The following is a 22,449-nucleotide window of genomic DNA, read 5'->3' as shown; positions in this document are numbered from 1 at the left end:
TGTCTGTGACAGTGTGGTGTCCAGTGAGAGGGTGTGTGGCAGTGGGAGTGAGTGGTGTCTAGTGTGTGTGTGTGACGGTGTGGTGTCTAGCCTGAGGGAGTTTGGCAGTGGGAGTATGTGGTGTCTAGTATGTGTGTGACACTGTGGTGTGCAGTGTGAGGATGTGTGGCAGTGGGTGTTTGTGGTGTCTAGTGTGTGTGTGACGGTGTGGGTCCAGTGTGAGGGTGTGTGGCAGTGGGAGTATGTGGTGTCTAGTGTGTGTGTGACGGTGTGGTGTCCAGCGTGAGGGTGTGTGGCAGTGGGAGTTTGTGGTGTCTAGTTGTCTGTGACGCTGTGGTGTCCAGCGTGAGGGTGTGTGGCAGTGGGAGTGTGTGGTGTCTAGTGTGTGTGTGACGGTGTGGTATGCAGTGTGAGGGTGTGTGGCAGTGGGAGTGTGTGGTGTCTAGTGTGTGTGTGACGGTGTGGTGTCAGCGTGAGGGTGTGTGGCAGTGGGAGTATGTGGTGTCTAGTGTGTGTGTGACGGTGTGGTGTCCAGCGTGAGGGTGTGTGGCAGTGGGAGTGTGTGGTGTCTAGTGTGTGTGTGACGGTGTGGTGTGCAGTGTAGGGTTTGTGGCAGTGGGAGTGTGTGGTGTCCAATGTGTGTGTTACTGTGTGGTGTGCAGTGTGAGGGTGTGTGGCAGTGGGAGTGTGTGGTGTCTAGTGTGTGTGTGACGGTGTGGTGTGCAGTGTGAGGGTGTGTCCCAGTGGGAGTGTGTGGTGTCTAGTGTGTGTGTCACGGTGTGGTGTGCAGTGTGAGGGTGTGTGGCAGTGGGAGTGTGTGGTGTCTAGTGTGTGTGTGACGGTGTGGTGTGCAGTGTGAGGGTGTGAGGCAGTGGGAGTGTGTGGTGTCCTGTGTGAGAGTGTGTGGCAGTGGGAGTGTGTGGTGTCTAGTGTGTGTGTGATGGTGTGCTGTCCAGTGTAAGGGTGTGTGGCAGTGGGAGTGTGTGGTGTCAGTGTGAGGGTATGTGGGAGTGTGTGGTGTCTAGTGTGTGTGTGACGGTGTGCTGTCCAGTGTGATGGTGTGTGGCAGTGGGAGTGTGTGGTGTCTAGTGTGTGTGTGACGGTGTGGTGTGCAGTGTGAGGGTGTGTGGCAGTGGGAGTGTGTGGTGTCTAGTGTGTGTGTGACGGTGTGGTGTGCAGTGTGAGGGTGTGTGGCAGTGGGAGTGTGTGGTGTCTAGTGTGTGTGTGACGGTGTGGTGTGCAGTGTGAGGGTGTGAGGCAGTGGGAGTGTGTGGTGTCCAGTGTGAGGGTGTGTGGCAGTGGGAGTGTGTGGTGTCTACTGTGTGTGTGACGGTGTGCTGTCCAGTGTGAGGGTGTGTGGCAGTGGGAGTGTGTGGTGTCTAGTGTGTGTGTGACGGTGTGGTGTCTAGTGTGAGGGTGTGGTGTCTAGTTGTCTGTGACAGTGTGGTGTCCAGTGAGAGGGTGTGTGGCAGTGGGAGTGAGTGGTGTCTAGTGTGTGTGTGTGACGGTGTGGTGTCTAGCCTGAGGGAGTTTGGCAGTGGGAGTATGTGGTGTCTAGTATGTGTGTGACACTGTGGTGTGCAGTGTGAGGGTGTGTGGCAGTGGGTGTTTGTGGTGTCTAGTGTGTGTGTGACGGTGTGGGTCCAGTGTGAGGGTGTTTGGCAGTGGGAGTATGTCGTGTCTAGTATGTGTGTGACAGTGTGGTGTACAGTGTGAGGGTATGTGGCAGTAGGTGTTTGTGGTGTCTAGTGTGTGTGTGACAGTGTGGTGTCCAGTGTGAGGGTGTGTGGCAGTGGGAGTGTGTGGTGTCTAGTGTGTGTGTGACGGTGTGGTGTCCAGCGTGAGGGTGTGTGGCAGTGGTAGTGCGTGGTGTCCAGCATGAGGGTGTGTGGCAGTGGTAGTGCGTGGTGTCCAGCATGAGGGTGTGTGGCAGTGGGAGTGTGTGGTGTCTAGTGTGTGTGTGACGGTGTGGTGTCCAGTGTGAGGGTGTGTGGCAGTGGGAGTGTGTGGTGTGTAGTGTGTGTGTGACGGTGTGCTGTCCAGTGTGATGGTGTGTGGCAATTGGAGTGTGTGGTGTCTATTGTGTTTGTGATGGTGTGGTGTGCAGTGTTAGGGTGTGTGGCAGTGGGAATGTGTGGTGTCTAGTGTGTGTGTGACAGTCTGGTGTGCAGCGTGACGGTGTGTGGCAGTGGTAGTTTGTGGTATCTAGTGTGTGTCTGACGGTGTGGTGTCCAGCGTGAGGGTGTGTGGCAGTGGGAGTGTGTGGTGTCTAGCGTCAGGGTGAGTGGCAGTGGGAGTGTGTGGTGTCTAGTGTGTGTGTGACGGTGTGGTGTCTAGTGTGAGGGTGTGGTGTCTAGTTGTCTGTGACAGTGTGGTGTCCAGTGTGAGGGTGTGTGGCAGTGGGAGTGTGTGGTGTCTAGTGTGTCTGTGACAGTGTGGTGTCCAGTGTGAGGGTGTGTGGCAGTGGGAGTGTGTCGTGTCTAGTGTGTGTGTGACGGTGTGGTGTCCAGCGTGAGGGTGTGTGGCAGTGGGAGTGTGTGGTGTCTAGTGTGTGTGTGACGGTGTGGTGTGCAGTGTGAGGGTGTGTGGCAGTGGGAGTGTGTGGTGTCTAGTGTGTGTGTGACGGTTTGGTGTCAGCGAGAGGGTATGTGGCAGTGGGAGTGTGTGGTGTCTAGTGGGTGTGTGACGGTGTGGTGTCCAGTATGAGGGTGTGTGGCAGTGGGAGTTTGTGGTGTCTAGTTGTGTGTGACGGTGTGGTATCCAGCGTGAGGGTGTGTGGCAGTGGGAGTACGTGGTGTCTAGTTGTGTGTGACGGTGTGGTGTCCAGCGTGAGGGTGTGTGGCAGTGGGAGTGTGTGGTGTCTAGTGTGTGTGTGACAGTGTGGTGTGCAGTGTGAGGGTGTGTGGCAGTGGGAGTGTGTGGTGTCTAGTGTGTGTGTGACGGTGTGGTGTGCAGTGTGAGGGTGTGTGGCAGTGGGAGTCTGTGGTGTCTAGTGTGTGTGTGACGGTGTGGTGTCCAGCTTGAGGGTGTGTGGCAGTGGGAGTGTGTGGTGTCTAGTGTGTGTGTGACGGTGTGGTGTGCAGTATGAGGGTGTGAGGCAGTGGGAGTGTATGGTGTCCAGTGTGAGAGTGTGTGGCAGTGGGAGTGTGTGGTGTCTAGTGTGTGTGTGATGTTGTGCTGTCCAGTGTAAGGGTGTGTGGCAGTGGGAGTGTGTGGTGTCAGTGTGAGGGTATGTGGCAGTGGGAGTGTGTGGTGTCTAGTGTGTGTGTGACGGTGTGCTGTCCAGTGTGATGGTGTGTGGCAGTGGGAGTGTGTGGTGTCTAGTGTGTGTGTGACGGTGTGGTGTGCAGTGTGAGGGTGTGTGGCAGTGGGAGTGTGTTGTGTCTAGTGTGTGTATGACGGTGTGGTGTGCAGTGTGAGGGTGTGTGGCAGTGGGAGTGTGTGGTGTCTAGTGTGTGTGTGACGGTGTGGTGTGCAGTGTGAGGGTGTGAGGCAGTGGGAGTGTGTGGTGTCCAGTGTGAGGGTGTGTGGCAGTGGGAGTGTGTAGTGTCTACTGTGTGTGTGACGGTGTGCTGTCCAGTGTGAGGGTGTGTGGCAGTGGGAGTGTGTGGTGTGTAGTTTGTGTGTGACGTGTGGTGTCTAGTGTGAGGGTGTGGTGTCTAGTTGTCTGTGACAGTGTGGTGTCCAGTGAGAGGGTGTGTGGCAGTGGGAGTGAGTGGTGTCTAGTGTGTGTGTGTGACGGTGTGATGTCTAGCCTGAGGGTGTTTGGCAGTGGGAGTGTGTGGTGTCTAGTGTGTGTGTGACGGTGTGGTGTCTAGTGTGAGCGTGTGGTGTCTAGTTGTCTGTGACAGTGTGGTGTCCAGTGAGAGGGTGTGTGGCAGTGGGAGTGAGTGGTGTCTAGTTTGTGTGTGTGATGGTGTGGTGTCTAGCCTGAGGGAGTTTGGCAGTGGGAGTATGTCGTGTCTAGTATGTGTGTGACACTGTGGTGTGCAGTGTGAGGGTGTGTGGCAGTGGGTGTTTGTGGTGTCCAGTGTGTGTGTGACGGTGTGGTGTCCAGTGTGAGGGTGTTTGGCAGTGGGAGTATGTCGTGTCTAGTATGTGTGTGACAGTGTGGTGTGCAGTGTGAGGGTATGTGGCAGTAGGTGTTTGTGGTGTCTAGTGTGTGTGTGACGGTGTGGTGTCCAGTGTCAGGGTATGTGGCAGTGGGAGTGTGTGGTGTCTAGTGTGTGTGTGAGGGTGTGGTGTCCAGCGTGATGGTGTGTGGCAGTGGTAGTGCGTGGTGTCCAGCGTGAGGGTGTGTGGCAGTGGGAGTGTGTGGTGTCTAGTGTGTGTGTGACGGTGTGGTGTCCAGTGTGAGGGTGTGTGGCAGTGGGAGTGTGTGGTGTGTAGTGTGTGTGTGACGGTGTGCTGTCCAGTGTGATGGTGTGTGGCAATTGGAGTGTGTGGTGTCTATTGTGTTTGTGATGGTGTGGTGTGCAGTGTGAGGGTGTGTGGCAGTGGGAATGTGTGGTGTCTAGTGTGTGTGTGACAGTCTGGTGTGCAGCGTGACGGTGTGTGGCAGTGGTAGTTTGTGGTGTCTAGTGTGTGTCTGACGGTGTGGTGTCCAGCGTGAGGGTGTGTGGCAGTGGGAGTGTGTGGTGTGCAGCGTCAGGGTGTGTGGCAGTGGGAGTGTGTGGTGTCTAGTGTGTGTGTGACGGTGTGGTGTCTAGTGTGAGGGTGTGGTGTCTAGTTGTCTGTGACAGTGTGGTGTCCAGTGTGAGGGTGTGTGGCAGTGGGAGTGTGTGGTGTCTAGTGTGTCTGTGACAGTGTGGTGTCCAGTGTGAGGGTGTGTGACAGTGGGAGTGTGTCGTGTCTAGTGTGTGTGTGACGGTGTGGTGTCCAGCGTGAGGGTGTGTGGCAGTGGGAGTGTATGGTGTCTAGTGTGTGTGTGACGGTGTGGTGTGCAGTGTGAGGGTGTGTGGCAGTGGGAGTGTGTGGTGTCTAGTGTGTGTGTGACGGTTTGGTGTCAGCGAGAGGGTATGTGGCAGTGGGAGTGTGTGGTGTCTAGTGGGTGTGTGACGGTGTGGTGTCCAGTATGAGGGTGTGTGGCAGTGGGAGTTTGTGGTGTCTAGTTGTGTGTGACGGTGTGGTATCCAGCGTGAGGGTGTGTGGCAGTGGGAGTACGTGGTGTCTAGTTGTGTGTGACGGTGTGGTGTCCAGCGTGAGGGTGTGTGGCAGTGGGAGTGTGTGGTGTCTAGTGTGTGTGTGACAGTGTGGTGTGCAGTGTGAGGGTGTGTGGCAGTGGGAGTGTGTGGTGTCTAGTGTGTGTGTGACGGTGTGGTGTGCAGTGTGAGGGTGTGTGGCAGTGGGAGTCTGTGGTGTCTAGTGTGTGTGTGACGGTGTGGTGTGCAGTGTGAGGGTGTGTGGCAGTGGGAGTGTGTGGTGTCTATTGTGTGTGTGACGGTGTGGTGTGCAGTCTAGGGTTTGTGGGAGTGGGAGTGTGTGGTGTCCAATGTGTGTGTTACGGTGTGGTGTGCAGTGTGAGGCTTTATGGCAGTGGGAGTGTGTGGTGTCTAGTGTGTGTGTGACGGTGTAGTTTGCAATGTGAGGGTGTGTGGCATTGGGAGTGTGTGGTGTATAGTGTGTGTGTGACGGTGTAGTGTGCAGTGTGAGGGTGTGTGGCAGTGGGAGTGTTTGGTGTCCAGTGTCAGGGTGTTTGGCAGTGGGAGTGTGTGGTGTCTAGTGTGTGTGTCACGGTGTGGTGTCTAGTGTGAGGGTGTGGTGTCTAGTTGTCTGTGCCAGTGTGGTGACCAGTGTGAGGGTGTGTGGCAGTGGGAGTGTGTGGTGTCTAGTGTGTCTGTGACAGTGTGGTGTCCAGTGTGAGGGTGTGTGGCAGTGGGAGTGTGTGGTGTCTAGTGTGTGTGTGACGGTGTGGTGTGCAGTGTAGGGTTTGTGGCAGTGGGAGTGTGTGGTGTCCAATGTGTGTGTTACGGTGTGGTGTGCAGTGTGAGGGTGTGTGGCAGTGGGAGTGTGTGGTGTCTAGTGTGTGTGTGACGGTGTGGTGTCCAGCGTGAAGGTGTGTGGCAGTGGGAGTGTGTGGTGTCTACTGTGTGTGTGACGGTGTGGTGTGCAGTGTGAGGGTGTGTGGCAGTGGGAGTGTGTGGTGTCTAGTGTGAGGGTGTGAGGCAGTGGGAGTGTGTGGTGTCCAGTGTGAGGGTGTGTGGAAGTGGGAGTATGTGGTGTCTAGTGTGTGTGTGACGGTGTGGTGTCCAGCGTGAGGGTGTGTGGCAGTGGGAGTTTGTGGTGTCTAGTTGTGTGTGACGGTGTGGTGTCCAGCGTGAGGGTGTGTGGCAGTGGGAGTGTGTGGTGTCTAGTGTGTGTGTGACGGTGTGGTGTGCAGTGTCAGGGTGTGTGGCAGTGGGAGTGTGTGGTGTCTATTGTGTGTGTGACGGTGTGGTGTGCAGTCTAGGGTTTGTGGAAGTGGGAGTATGTGGTGTCTAGTGTGTGTGTGACGGTGTGGTGTCCAGCGTGAGGGTGTGTGGCAGTGGGAGTTTGTGGTGTCTAGTTGTGTGTGACGGTGTGGTGTCCAGCGTGAGGGTGTGTGGCAGTGGGAGTGTGTGGTGTCTAGTGTGTGTGTGACGGTGTCGTTTGCAGTGTGAGGGTGTGTGGCAGTGGGAGTGTGTGGTGTCTAGTGTGTGTGTGACGGTGTGGTGTGCAGTGTGAGGGTGTGTGGCAGTGGGAGTGTGTGGTGTCTAGTGAGTTTGTTACAGTGTGGTGTGCAGTCTAGGGTTTGTGGCAGTGAGAGTGTGTGGTGTCTAGTGTGTGTGTGACGGTGTGGTGTGCAGTGTGAGGGTGTGTGGCAGTGGGAGTGTGTGGTGTCTAGTGAGTTTGTTACAGTGTGGTGTGCAGTCTAGGGTTTGTGGCAGTGAGAGTGTGTGGTGTCTAGTGTGTGTGTGACGGTGTGGTGTGCAGTGTGAGGGTGTGTGGCAGTGGGAGTGTGTGGTGTCTAGTGAGTTTGTTACAGTGTGGTGTGCAGTGTGAGGGTGTGTGGCAGTGGGAGTGTGTGGTGTCTAGTGTGTGTGTGACAGTCTGGTGTTCAGCGTGAGGGTGTGTGGCAGTGGTAGTTTGTGGTGTCTAGTGTGTGTCTGACGGTGTGGTGTCCAGCGTGAGGGTGTGTGGCAGTGGGAGTGTGTGGTGTGTAGTGTGTGTGTGACGGTGTGGTGGTGTCCAGTGTGAGGGAGTGTGGCAGTGGGAGTGTGTGGTGTCCAGCGTCAGGGTGTGTGGCAGTGGGAGTGTGTGGTGTCTAGTGTGTGTGACGGTGTGGTGTCTAGTGTGAGGGTGTGGTGTCTAGTTGTCTGTGACAGTGTGGTGTCCAGTGTGAGGGTGTGTGGCAGTGGGAGTGTGTGGTGTCTAGTGTGTCTGTGACAGTGTGGTGTCCAGTGTGAGGGTGTGTGGCAGTGGGAGTGTGTGGTGTCTAGTGTGTGTGTGACAGTCTGGTGTTCAGCGTGAGGGTGTGTGGCAGTGGGAGTGTGTCGTGTCTAGTGTGTGTCTGACGGTGTGGTGTCCAGCGTGAGGATGTGTGGCAGTGGGAGTGTGTGGCGTGTAGTGTGTGTGTGACGGTGTGGTGGTATCCAGCGTCAGGGTGTGTGGCAGTGGGAGTGTGTGGTGTCTAGTGTGTGTGTGACGGTGTGGTGGTGTCCAGCGTGAGGGAGTGTGGCAGTGGGAGTGTGTGGTGTCCAGCGTGAGGGTGTGTGGCAGTGGGAGTGTGTGGTGTCTAGTGTGTGTGTGATGGTGTGGTGGTGTTCAGCGTGAGGGAGTGTGGCTGTGGGAGTGTGTGGTGTCCAGCGTGAGGGTGTGTGGCAGTGGGAGTGTGTCGTGTCTAGTGTGTGTGTGACGGTGTGGTGTCCAGCGTGAGGGTGTGTGGCTGTGGGAGTGTGTGGTGTCCAATGTGTGTGTTACGGTGTGGTGTGCAGTGTGAGGGTGTGTGGCAGTGGGAGTGTGTGGTGTCTAGTGTGTGTGACGGTGTGGTGTGCAGTGTGAGGGTGTGTGGCAGTGGGAGTGTGTGGTGTCCAATGTGTGTGTTACGGTGTGGTGTGCAGTGTGAGGGTGTGTGGCAGTGGGAGTGTGTGGTGTCTAGTGTGTGTGTGACGGTGTGGTGTTCAGTGTGAGGGTGTGTGGCAGTGGGAGTGTGTGGTGTCTAGTGTGTGTGTGACGGTGTGGTGTCCAGTGTGAGGGTGTGTGGCAGTGGGAGTGTGTGGTGTCCAATGTGTGTGTGACGGTGTGGTGTGCAGTGTCAGGGTGTGTGGCAGTGGGAGTGTGTGGTGTGTAGTGTGTGTGTGACGGTGTGGTGTGCAGTGTGAGGGTGTGTGGCAGTGGGAGTGTGTGGTGTCTAGTGAGTTTGTTACAGTGTGGTGTGTAGTGTGAGGGTGTGTGGCAGTTGGAGTGTGTGGTGTCTTGTGTGTGTGTGTCGGTGTGGTTGCAGTGTGAGGGTGTGTGGCAGTGGGAGTGTGTGGTGTCCAGTGTGAGGGTGTGTGGCAGTGGGAGTGTGTGGTGTCTAGTGTGTGTGTGACGGTGTGGTGTCCAGTGTGAGGGTGTGTGGCAGTGGGAGTGTGTGGTGTCTAGTGTGTGTGTGACGGTGTGGTGTCCAGTGTGAGGGTGTGTACCAGTCGGAGTGTGTGGTGTCTTGTGTGTGTGTGACGGTGTGGTTGCAGTGTGAGGGTGTGTGGCAGTGGGAGTGTGTGGTGTCCAGTGTGAGGGTGTGTGGCAGTGGGAGTGTGTGGTGTCTAGTGTGTGTGTGACAGTCTGGTGTGCAGCGTGAGGGTGTGTACCAGTCGGAGTGTGTGGTGTCTAGTGTGTGTCTGATGGTGTGGTGTCCAGTGTGAGGGTGTGTGGCAGTGGGATTGTGTGGTGTCTAGTGTGTTTGTGACGGTGTGGTGTGCAGCGTGAGGGTGTGTGGCAGTGGTAGTTTGTGGTGTCTAGTGTGTGTCTGACGGTGTGGTGTGCAGTGTGAGGGTGTGTGGCAGTGGGAGTGTGTGGTGTCTAGTGTGTGTGTGACGGTGTGGTGTGCAGTGTGAGGGTGTGGCAGGGTGTGGGGGCACAGGCAGCGGGCGGCGAGGGGACATCAGCGTCTGCGGTGGGTGCACACCTGGTCCTAGCCCGCAGCGCAGGCAAGGGAGCCGCGTGGAGACAAGCAGCTCAGGAGAGGGCCATGTGTCCTCCACTGAGGACTCTTGCTCCCCCAACTCCTGGCCGGAAAGCCTGACACCCCCCTCCCAGCCCAGGCCTTCCTGAGCCACCAGGAGCTCGCTGCCCGCCACAGCAGCCCTGTCCATGTCAGAGGCCACAGGAGGGACCCCAGGGTCTGTCTGCCACCACTCCCCTCAGTGGCCTCCCCAAGATAGCTGCTAGGCAGAGGAAAGTGATGATCTCTCTCCCTCCTACCTGGTGACTTCCTGGAATCTGCTGAGAGCTAAGCTTGGGGTAAAGATAAAAAAATGCCTGGAGATTGACTAAGATACCATAAAGGGCCGATTTGCATATTATTTACATAAGCAGTTGTTGCCAAAATGGAATAGGCCCCATCCCACTGCAGCAGCCTCCTGGCCCTGAGCCCCAACCTTTCCCCCAGGCCCAGCTGCAGCACGTGGGGGCAGCCCAGAGAGCACCCCTGCCTGGTGTCCTGGGCTCCGCAGCACCCTGATAAAGGCCAAGTCCCAGTTGCGGGTCTTCACCCCTGCCCGCCTCCCAGCCCTGTATGTTGTGCAGGAGTTTCTGATGCTCCTGCAGCTGGGCTGTGTCTGGGCTCTGGCAGGGGTGAGGGGAAGGCTGCAGGCAGGTCCGGAGCATGGAAGGGGTGAGGCGGGCCCAGCAGTAACAGCTCACACGTGATTTTTCTCCCCATGATGTGCTCTGTTCCAAGCCTGTGGGCCCTCAAGTCGGAAGCTTCCAGGACTATAAACAAGCTTTAGTTTATACACAAACAGCTGCGTTTTCCTACTACTGTTTACTGCAAAGGCAGCCAGCCCAGCATCCTCCCAGCTCTGCTTGGCTGGCCGGCCTGGGAGAGCCAGGACCGCATAGCCTGAGGACAGGCCGCATCACAGGCGGGCCCTGAATTCCTGCATCTGCGTCTGTTATTTAATCTCCTCCTCAGTTTCCCCATCTCTCTAGACTTCAGGTTGTATACTCTCCAAGTACCCTCATCTCTTCCAATTATAAACACACAGAGGGAGAAAGAGTTTAAGAATGGATGCCGGGTGCTTCAGATTCATTTGGGTCATTCACCAGGCAAAGGACCCACACGTGATGTCCTCTGTGCCTCCACATGCCGCTCGTCACTCCTGTGTGAGGGCACAGTCAGGAACTGCACGTGTCCCTTCCTCCTCCACACCCTGCAAGGCCACCACCAAAGCTCTGCTCCCAGGGAGCCTCTCCCAGGGTGGCTAGGTTGGAAAAGGACAGACCCTACAAGGAAGAGCAGCCCACGCAAGGGAGGGATGTGTGGAGAAGAGGGGATCCCACGACAGGAGCTGTGCCCCGACGACTGAAAGAAAGGGACCCGCACCAGACCACCCTGGCCACAGCACTCAGTCCGGCCTAAAAACTAAATCCCAGTCCAGTCCTCCATCCCCTGCCCCTCACCACCTTGGTTCTGCTCCCCAGCTCCCAAGGAGAAAGCATGGGCTTTGGAGGCCGACAAACCTGGGTAGAAATCCCAGTTCTGCCCAGCTCTGTGTGGCTCTGAGCACGTGACTCACATGACCACATCATCCTCCACTATAAAATCATGACTAGTAGCATCTAGTGTGCCAGCAGGCCCTTGGGGCAATGGGAGTGCCCTCCCCCACACTGGGTGACACAGGACCCAGGACAGGTCACCCAGCCTCACACATGAACTTGATCATGTTCACAGGGCCTCAGGGCATGGGGTGGCAGCACTGTCACAGCTTTCTCTCGAGAGGAAGCTGGAGCCCAGCAATTCCCTGCTCGCAGGCAGCTCTGCCACCGGTGGGCTATGCTGAGAAACTGCAGGCCCCTGCCACGAGGAGGGTGGTGGTGCAGAGTGGCTCCTGGGAATGGCATCTTATGTCTTCCAGAGACAGAGAGGTTGAAGGCACTTTTCAGGCCTCAATAAATCACGCACCTACATGGGCACTAGCAGCAGGCGGCTCAGAGATCGCTGGCGTCCTGAATGACAGCATCTCTCTCTCATCCAGAGCCTCGCTTTGGCCACGGGCCTTCCACAGAGGCACTCATGGCCAAGCCCCATGGCTTGGTGTGAACTTACACAGACCTGCACCCCACGACACTGGCGGGCTGGCTGCACAGGCCCTTTCCAGCTTTCGGAGCCCAGGCTGGGCCCAGGGTGAGGAATGCCCAGTGCACTGAAGCCGGGATGGCCTCCGGCCCACCTGCCCTAAACCCTTCCCTGTGGGGAGAGTGGGCACAGGGAGGGGCAGTTTGAAGAAGAAAACAAATTCAGACTCATCATCCCCAGCACAATTAAAGGTCTCTAATCTGGAATGAAAAGCAGACCCGATTCTCGTTCCCCTGCTTCTTCTCACCGGGGCCGTGGGCCTTGGCTCCTGTTTTCAACACTAATATTCAATTAAACTTCCCTGGAGGTTCCCACAGAGAGCTTGATACCCAAGACAGTAAGGCCTGTGTGTGGGGTGCAGACATACCTTGCCCAGGGAGCAGCAGGCAGGCAGGGAGATGGCACTTTCCTAGAGTGCTGTGCCCACAAACTCTCAGAATCAGCCTGAGAAAGGAAATGAATCTCCAAAGACAGACCATGTCACAGCCACCCCAGCAGACAGTTCTTGTCCCATCGGCCAGTAGCCTCCCAGGGCCAACATACTTTCCCAGGATTTGCCGAGTTTAAATCAAAACACTATAGTGGCACCAAATCAGACCTCTCCACCCCTGATGTGAATGGCTGCTAGTAATAATCACTCCTTTTCCTGCAGTGCTTATCTGGAATGGCCTTGAAAGCAGAAGTGTTCTCCTATTCCAAGGTCACCCTGCAGGTTAGGGCCCAAACATGACCAGGCACCACGACTCCTGGCGCCCTCCAGGTTATTTCTACCTGGTCACTTCCAACTGAGGCTGGAGAGGGGATGTCTGAGTTCCAGCCCCAGCCTGATGCCTGACCCTGCTCTAACACAAAGGAAAGAAATTCCCTTCCTCTAACAAGTTCCAGGGATCAGTTTGCTCCATCAGAAGCTTTTTCTTGCAGATCTTGAGGATCTTTAACCAGTTCGGCACCAGCGTCGACTATAGCCAACAGCCACAGATGAACGACGCGCACAGCGACTTTAGCCGACAGCCGTGATGTGACTTTTCTAATTTTTCATTTATCAAAGTAAAATTGTGAACATTTAAAAATAACGTAATGAAAACATATATGTATATGTTAGCCATTCTGGTTTACGTTACAAGCAAAGCTGCCTGTAAAGGAAAACAAGCTTTCAGTGCTTTCAAGCTTTCCTCATCACACAAGAGCAGAACGGACGCGCTGTCAATGCGCAGCCCACGCCACCGTGTGACTATGAGTGCCGCCGTGGGCCCAGCTTTGCGGCCATGAGTGCTGCACCGGAGTGGTTAAGGATCCAAACACAGGACTCAAGGAGAAAGAAGATTTGATGCAAGGTGATTTTTAGGACACAGGGAGGAGATGGGAGTTAGTGGTTCACTCACACCCCTTCCTTCTTTCCCTTGGTTCCATCTTAAGAAATCAAATTATAAGCCAGCCTGGGGGGTGGAGTGGGGACTAAAGAAGGAGCCCAGCTGGCCCTCCTAATTAGAACCCTAACGCTCTCCTGACAGATCTGCCTGGCAGTGTGGTTTGACTTCTTTTGCCCAGAACAGGCTGCACCTGGAGATCTCTGCTCAAGACCTCTAGACGAAGGACGATGCTGATTGGAAAAGGAAGGCCTGAGAGGAGGGGCTGGGAGGCCCCTCATCAGGGTAGAAGAGCAAGAGACTCCTGCACAGTGGGCTGGAGTTGATAGGGTTCAGCATCCTGGGATGGGGCTGCAGGAGGGATGGATGTACCTGCTGTTGGGGCTGGTTTGCCCCTCTAGGAACCCCCACTGATCAGACTTATAGCTGTCTGGGACCTCTCCAAAACCTAGCCTATCAGACTGTACCCAAAATGAAAGGTCAGCATCTCTGGACCTAGCAACTTCAAATTTCAGAAAAAATCGAGGGCTGTGAGATGCTCGTTCATAGTGATCCAAGCAGGCCTCAGGCCTCGGGCCAAGCAGGGCACAGGCTGTTCCACTAGAGCCAAAAGTCAGCGTGCGAAGTCTGCTAAGAGACAGGGAGAGCAGTATGGGAGACACTCCTCATGGCAGGGAGCCCAGGAGCCAAGAGCTGAGCCAGGAGCTTCCAAGGGAGTCTGGCTTTGGGATTTATGAGTCTCTTGTTCCCATTAAAAAAGACTCTAGGCCTCGAGTGCTCTGGAAGGGATTGTCCTATGGGGCCAAGACATAGGTGGGAGAGAAGCTGGCTTCCTCAAGAGGCACCGTCCTTTCCTCTCTGAGGCCAGATTCAGGGCTCCCCGACTCCCTTGTTGTAGGCCAGGGCTTAAACACCTCTTTCTATGATTTAAGATAAAGGTCATGTAGAACAGAGGGAAAAGGCCATGTTTCCTTGGTCTTAAGCCCAAGAAGGAGTTTCAAGTCCTTGAAAAGTGGCCGTGAAGAACAGAGCAATGTGATTCTCATGCTCAGGATTGGCAAAGCCACTAGTGCAACCTAATGTCTTTCCAAGAATGCTTTTCTCAGTTGTTCCAGAAGTATTTCCACTGTGGTCCAAATCATGTTGGCAATTCCCCATTTTCTACACGTCCTATGTTAAAATTTGAGTATCATGTAAGTTTTTGGTTTAGATCCCATATAAATCCTGATTTTTGGCATTAGATTGTAAGACAAAAGGGGGCATTGAACTCTGTGTGTGCCCACCACAGGCCATGTGTAGATGGACACTGTTGGCTGCTGCTGCTGCTGGTGCTGCTTCTTTCATCTTGCGTTTGTTGGAGAAATCTTTCAGCTACGGATCCCATATAGAATAATCCCAAGATGCCTGGGACCATAAAAGAGAGATGAGAGAAGCCCCAGCGATCCATTCCAATAGAAAGTGAGCTATGTTAGTGAAGCCAAAAGAGCATCCTAGGATGCTCTAGACCAGGGGTCCTCAAACTTTTTAAACAGGGGGCCAGTTCACTGTCCCTCAGACCGCTGGAGGGCCGGACTATGGTTTAAATGCCCACATATGGCCCACGGGCTGTAGTTTGAGGACGCCTGCTCTAGACGAACGGTAAGAGCACTACTGGGGTCATCTATGGGAGCAGAGAAAGGAGCAAGGAAGAGGAAAATGGTGACAATGAGGGTTGGGGTTAACAGGTTCCCAGCCATGGTCCTAGGTACAAGTCCACCAGGAGACCAGAACTGTAGCTGGAGATTGTTTTCAATGAAATAAAAATGCCCTGGAGATGTGTGAAATCCACCTTCCCGTCAGCAGGCATTACCAAGTACAAGATACTTATAGGATTCTTTTCCTCCTGGACAGAGAAAAACAACTGCAGAAAGAAGTGTGCAACTCCACTTGCACACGATGCTGCCACACCTTGACATACGCCATTCTGTCTGCCTAGAATGCCCTCCCTTCCCTGATGTGTCTGTTTTTTGCTTCTTCCCATTAAATTAGGTGGTTCTTCTCTATGCTCATAGGGTTATTGTGAGAATTAACTTGCATAAAATCCTTAGAGCCTAGGACTTAAAACATCAATAAAGACTGGTTGTTGGCCAGGTGCGGTGGCTCACGCCTGTAATCCTAGCACTCTGGGAGGCTGAGGTGGGCGATTGCTCGAGGTCAGGAGTTTGAAACCAGCCTGAGAAAGAGCAAGACCCCATCTCTACTATAAATAGAAAGAAATGAATTGGCCAACTAATATATATAGAAAAAACCAGCCAGGCATGGTGGCGCATGCCTGTAGTCCCAGCCACTTGGGAGGCTGAGGCTGGAGGATTGCTTGAGCCCAGAAGATTGAGGTTGCTGTGAGCTAGGCTGATGCCATGGCACTCAGTCTAGCCTGGGCAACCAAGTGACACTCTGTCTAAAATAAATAAATAAATTAAATAAAAATTAAAAAAAAAAAGATTCGTTGTTGTTGTTGCTGTCCTACCACAGTGCCCTTCGCATACATGCACATGGATCACGTGTGCTTGTCTATCACACCCAACTGACTGTGAGTTCTTGGCCAGCAGGAACCATTCATAAAATGCTTCGTGTCCCTATAACCCGGAATATAGTAAGTAGGACATGAGATGGTTCAGAGCCTGGTATATGCTAAGTGGTCATTAAATGTTGAATGAATATATAAATGAATGCCTATGCACTTTTGAGATGTGTTATGAGCAAAACGTGTGCCTGCCACCAGAGGTGGTCATAATCCTTTGGACATGTGTTCCTTTACCCCTCACCCACTGGTTCAGGCACTTGGCCAATAGCCTGTGGTCCAATCTCTTAGGAGGGAGTTCATTTTGCTTTTCTTTAAGGCATCCAACGTCAACAGCAATGTGGAGATGGAAAACAGACCAGAACCAATGAAAATTGGTCCTTCTCCAGCTGAGGTTCCAAACGTTTTAAATGTGCTAATGAGACCCAGCTAAGAGTAATCAGGAAGTGTCTAAAATTAGCTGTTTTAATTTGAGCAAGAGGGAAAGTGGGGAGCACAGCCTCTAGTGGAGACAGTAGGATCCCAGGAGCCTCCAGAAAGACCACAGCAATACCTGCTGCTCCTGCACCGAAGAGAATGCCCAGTATGGACCCGGGGTCCCTGTGGCTCAGCACTTGCTCACAAATTAAAGCAATTCATTGGCCATTTGTTCCAGAATCCATTGTGTTTCAAGTTAGAGAACAGAGGCCATGGGCTACCACCTGGAAAACATTAGCTGGAGTTTGATTATGAGAGGCCTTTCTCCTACCCAACTTCCCACTTTCTAACCTCATTATTTTGCTTCTCATTTCCCACCACTAAAAGTTAAGCATATAGTAGAGGCTCCACTGCCTTTGTCAAACTTTTCCTGACCACACTGGCCAAGTGCTATATCCTCTGAACTTCTAAGAGAAATGTATTATCTTTACAATTCATTTATTAATCCACTGCATATTTATTGAGCACCTGTTACAAACTAGAAACTGAGGCAGAGATCAAGGCTTCACAAAAAGAGGGAAAAGATACAGTGCTACTTAAGGAGTACAGACTTTAAGGAGTACATGATACAGACAACTGCAACACCATGCAATGACTGCTCTCTAAGAGGTGATGTAGCTACCAGGAACAATGGGAGCACGGCCACAGAAAAATCAAGGCAGATTCCATTTGATACTTACTATATATATGAATATATTGTCTTGTGTTAGTACTTTTCTTTCTTATTTCCTTATGCCCATATATAATCAACTTGCAGCCAAAGAATGGATCTTCTAATTTTTTATATACCAACCTTTAGAGACCCTATCATACAGTAGAAGTCCAATAAATGTTTTTCTTTGGCAATTGTCTAAGAATGTGGGGATCTTTCATTGCAACAAAGGGAGACTCTTTCCATTCCTTTGAGAATCTACAAAAATAAGCTGAAACTGTAGAGGAAAATAATTAGGATGAGGACTCCTGGACCAAGCAAGGCAGACCCAGTGAAGTTGTAGGATTTTCTTCTTTAATATGCTTCAAACACAGGAAAGTTTCTCTTATGACAAGAACAATGTAGACCAAGTACTCCCTAAGGACAAGGCAGTGGATGAGAGGAACTACCAAGGGCCTGTTGGTTCCAAGGATTGTTTTATGTTCAGAGGTCCCCAACAAAAGGCAAGAGACCAAGTCCTGTGAGGAGGGAAGTGTACGTTAGAGGGTGAAGTTACCAAGGAGAAGCTGCAAGTCTGCACTTGGCTTCCACCACTCTTCCCAGCGGGTCCCGGCGCTCTGGCCAGCCTAGTCCCCACCGTCCTCCCTGACATGCCTAGTTGTGCCACTCTGAACTTCCCACTGTTTCCCAGACCTGACAGGCCCTTCACTACCCAACACCCTGGCACATGCTTAGGACACCCTTCTATTTTCATCCAAGAACTTCTACTTATCCTTTAAGTGCCAACTCAAACGGCACCTCCTCAGTAGAGTGCTCCCTGACGTTCCCCAGCAGAATTTGTCACTCAGCTGTCTCAGCAACTCTAACGTTGTATTTATATCTGTACTGTGACACTTGTCTTGTTGGGCTGTGAACATATTAATTTGGCCATTTTGGTTACCAAGACAAAAGTGATCTGGACTTCAAAGCCTGTAAAAGCTTCAGGGCACACCTGAACTTGCACACTCAGACAGAAGCTTGGGTGCTTAAGAAGAGTGTCGGCTTAGCTGTTATCTGCTAAAAACCAGAGGTCCCTGGATCCCTCCTCTGAGACTCTCCATTAATGTCACTTGCTATGTCCTCTTTCATTCTCAATGCCTCCCCTTTCCCTCCCTACCACACAATCAATCACGCCAAATCCTATAAACTGAAGTCTAGGTACTTCTCAAGTCATCCACTTTCCTGCTGAACTGCCACCACCATTGTCCCACTGGTTCTTAACCCTGAATCCATATTAGAATCCCCTGGAGTTTTGAAAGTCTTCCTGTATTTTCCCTCCACTCAGGTTACAGATCACATCCTTACCTTGGTACCACAGTCCTTGCCAGCCTCCCCAGCCTCCCCTTGGCCCAGCCCCTGTCCTCCACCACACTGACTTTTCTGTCCCTCTTACATGTACCATGCCCCTTCCTTCTTGGGGCCTTCTCAGGAGTCATTTCTTCTGCCTGGAAGGTTCTTCCTCTTCCTCCCAGGCCACCTCCACCTCCTCCTAGTGGCAGTAAAAGACAAGAGCATGAAATCTAGAGCAAGACAGCCTAGATTCGAATCTCAGCTGCAGGACTGTACCTGCTGCATAGGTGACCTCAAGCACATTTACCTCCCTAAGCCAAAGTTTCTTAATCACAGTGTTGCTGCTTAGGGTTACAGCTTTAGAAAGTGACTGTGGGCACTGGAGTCACCTACAGATGAATGGCCCAGTAATTTATTTAGATGTATGTCTCCCCGACCTTCTGATGGTACTCACAGAAGAGGATCATGAGTCCCTTACCTGGTATCTGTTCTCTGCCTGTCACTCAGTGCTCAATGTACATTTTATTGAATGAGAACAAATGTCCCAGTATGTGTTGCTAAAGCAGACCCCTACCTGGAACTTCCTCCAGTCTTGCAGTATTGGGGTACTGTATCTGTCTACAGCTTTCCTAAAACTGGGTAATTTATAGCTAGAGAATCCTGACTTCCTCTCTTTTCCCCCCTCCCATAAAAAAGGAGAAAGCAAGTTGGACATCAAAAGCCTCTGTAAAACCAGAATTTTGATGACTTAAGAGTAAATGAATGAGACACATACGGCTTAAATTTTCTTTATGACACACAGAGCTCTTTCTGGACTCGCTCCCCACTGCTGCCAAGCTAATGATGAGGGTGGAGGCTGCCTGACTCTCACATCATCAGCAGATGGCTCCCCATGTTTGGAGAATTTTCACATGGCAGAGGAAGGAAACTGCCAGTTCCTCAAACCAGGTATGTGCCCAGTGGCCCTTCTGCCTCCTTCCATAGTTCATCTGGGTCACAAAGGAAATCCACACCCAGGAGCCTGTGGCCTGGGGCAGCAGGCACTGCCGTCCTGGAGCTGGCAGCAGTGTGGCAGAAACAGCACAGACCAAAATCAAAGGCCAAGATGCTAGTCTAGGATTTGCCACCAGCAAAGACATACACCCTCCCTAGGCCTCGTATTCTCATTGCTAGGATGGGAACCGCAATCTTTGTCCTATCTCAGATGGAGCTGTAATGATAAACGAGATGGCGTATGTCTGGCACTGGCTCTAAGAGCAATGCAAAGACAAGTCGCCACCAGGAGCCCTGTGAGGGCATAAATCAGGAACTAGCTTCTTGCTTCCTCCTCTTGGGAGAATTCAAATGCTTCAAGGGGGATGAAGGAGAACCCAGGAGATGTGGCCCTTGGCTTGGGTGCTGCAACCCTATGGGAGGAGCCCCCATGGCGAGGCTAGTCCAGCTGGTCACTTCCAGAACCTTCATTTCCCCAAAGCCCATTCTTGTTTTCAAAGTCTTTGGCTCAAATGGCCACGATTCAGGTGACATTAAAAAAATCCTTCCAACATCAACTTGCTGTGACAGACAAAAAAGATCTCAGAGTCACCACAGGACCAAGCTAGCAAGGCCTGAGGCACAAAGAACCCATTACCCCCAAGCAGAAGGAAGGCCCACGGCATTTCCACAGGCAGGGCCATGCCCAGGCCGGTGCTGACCTGAGCACTAGGGGTTCACCTTCCCGTCAGCATCTGTTTATGTGAAAACCAGTCCGTACAGATACCAGGCAAAGCCCAGGCATGGGATGGGGGAGAGGGGGGCAGATGGCATAGAAAGGGCAGCTGGCAGCTCCTTGTCTTTCTTTTTTTTTTTTTTTTGAGACAGAGTCTCACTCTGTTGCCCAGGCTAGAGTGAGTGCTGTGGCATCAGCCTAGCTCACAGCAACCTCAAACTCCTGGGGTCAAGCAATCCTTCTGCCTCAGCCTCCCGAGTAGCTGGGACTACAGGCATGCGCCACCATGCCCGGCTAATTTTTTCTATATATATTAGTTGGCTAATTAATTTCTTTCTATTTTTATAGTAGAGACGGGGTCTCACTCTTGCTCAGGCTGGTTTCAAACTCCTGACCTCGAGCAATCTGCCTGCCTCGGCCTCCCAGAGTGCTAGGATTACAGGTGTGAGCCACTGCACCCAGCCTCTCCTTGTCTTTCTTAGAAAAGATGTGGGAGCTACCTTCCTCCTGCCTCCACCTTCTATTTTCAAAATCTATCCATTGATTATCTTTTAAGAGCCCTCTGGGCCAGGCCAGGGGCTAGGTTAGGTCAGGGTGGAGAACAGGACAGACAAGGTCCCCCCTTGCCTTCATGGAACTTACAGTCTAACAGATGCCAGACAAGAAACTGAGTCACTACAAGCATGCCAAGCACTTAGAAGGAGGTGACAGGTGCTCCAGGAACATACAGTGACTAGGCCTAACTGGGTAATCAGAGAAGGCTTCCTGGAGAGAGTGGTATTTAAGCTAAAACTGAAGGATGGATAGGAATTTGCTAGGCAAAGGGATATGAGGATAGGGCCTGGGAGGAGTGTTAAGAGCTGTCAGGTAAAGGGAAGCACATTGCATAGGCCCTGGCTGATACATTTTTGCTTTGAGCAATTTTTTTTCAGACGTTCCATTTTGCCTTTCTTCATCTACAGATGGATACACACACATATGTAAATTACATGTGTTCTTTTCCATGGGGTTTCTGGGCCCCTTGCAAATTGGAGTATGTGGCAAGATAGAGTTGGGATAGATGATGTAACCTCACTTTACATGCTCACATATTGAGATTTTCACTCTGACATGCTTTTTCATGTTTATCTCCCTAATAGTATTGTCCCTGGGTCTCTCCTTTCCATCATTCTAATGAGTCATTTGGACAAAATCATAGAGATTATATTATATATTGCAGTAGTTAGCATGTGCTGGCATCAGAAAGACTTGGATTCAAATCCCTGTGCCACAACTTAACTCCTGTAACCTTGGGAAAATTAATTAATCTCTCTAATCTTCAGCGTCTTCATCTGTAAAATGGGGCTGATAAGAATGCCTACCTCAGATTGTTGTGAGGATTAAAGGGGGAAAATCCATGCAGTGATTAGATTAAGACCGACACGTGCTGGGTGCACAGTACACATCAACTATTTCAGTGAGAGAGAAACAGAGACAGTGTGAGGCTCAGAGCTCACAGTTCCTCGGTTAAGAAAATGCAGGTCTCAGTGGGTTGGACCTATAGGCCAGATAGGTCTAAATAAGACTTAGTAAGAATAAATGCAAGGTCCTGCACTTACATATCACTCTCCCCCTCCTCTCTGTCTCACACACACACACACACACACACACACACACACACACACTCTCACACTCACATAGCTTTATGAAAGTGGGATGGGCAAGCCAGTAGAACACATCTAGGGGAAAAACCTCTGGATTTAAGCCATAGGTAAAGTAGGAGTCCAGGTTTTCTGCAGCTGCTAAAAATCTCAGGTTACTTTACAGAAAAGCAGTATCTAGACTAAGGAATGATACTGAGTGATAGCACAGCTCTGTTCTGTGCATAAGACCACACAGGAATATTACAATAAGTTCTGGTGTCACACTTTAAGGGGAATAAATGGTCGTGCATCTGTAAAGATAGAGCTACGTTCTGAGAAATGCACTGCGGGGCTATTTCGTCATTGTGTGGACAGCACAGTGTCCTTACACAAACCTAGATGGTATAGCCGACTGCACACCTGGGCTACACAGTGTAGCCTATGGCTCTTAGGCTGCAAACCTGGACAGGACGGCATGTTACAGTGCTGAATATTGCAGGCAACTGTAACAAAATGACAAGTATTAGGTATCTAAACACAGAAAAGGTACAGTAAAAATATGGTATAAAAGGTACACTTGGGTAGGGCACTTACCACGAATGTAATTTGCAGTGTTAGGTAGATAGCAAGGGATTCCAGGTCTTCCAAGGACAAAAGTGGGTGCTGTGGCTCCCATCTTGGTCCTGCCCCACCCTAATCTCCTGAGCCACTGGGGGAGGAGGGAATACTCTACGAATCTGCTGATCAACACTCAGTGCGCCAGCTGCAAAAGAATGCAGAGGACTCTCTAGTCCATGGACCAAGTGCCATACGTGCCATAGAGTCCAGAAATTGACCTAGAACAACCTGCCCGCGTAGTTAAGACTCAGGTCATGGGACTCCCAACTGTTCAATCAAAGTGGTTCCATGGTGATGTCTGAGCCACCATAGAGGTCCCTCTCTGGGCACTATAAAATAAGATGCAGACCATAACCAAGTCCCTTTTTTTGCACCCTTTCTTTTGCTCTCCCTTTGCTTGACAATGGGCCCAGTCGTCTGCGGCGTATGTATCATGCTCTGTAAACCTGTATCTTGGTCTTGCCCTATAATCCCATCTTTCTCTCCTCAATGAACCTCACTTTTGTGTTTACTTAACTTTGACGTGTCTGGTCATTCTTCAGCCATGGGTACGCCAAGAGCCAACATTTCAGACAAACCTGACAGCAGGACTGGAAGTTGCTCTGTTAGTCAGTGAGTGAGAGGTAAGTGAGTATGAGGGCCCCGGACATTACTGTGCACTACTGTAGACTTTATAATCATTGTACACCTAGGCTACCCTAAACTCATTAAAAATTTTCTTCAATAATAATCTTAGCTTATTGTAACCTTTTACTTTAGCAATTTAAAAATTTTTTAAACTTTGACTCTTTTGTAATAATACTTAGCTTAAAACATAAAC

Source organism: Microcebus murinus, chromosome 4 (assembly GCF_040939455.1).
Source record: "Microcebus murinus isolate Inina chromosome 4, M.murinus_Inina_mat1.0, whole genome shotgun sequence".
Taxonomy (NCBI): Eukaryota; Metazoa; Chordata; class Mammalia; order Primates; family Cheirogaleidae; genus Microcebus; species Microcebus murinus.
This window is presented reverse-complemented; position numbering follows the sequence as displayed.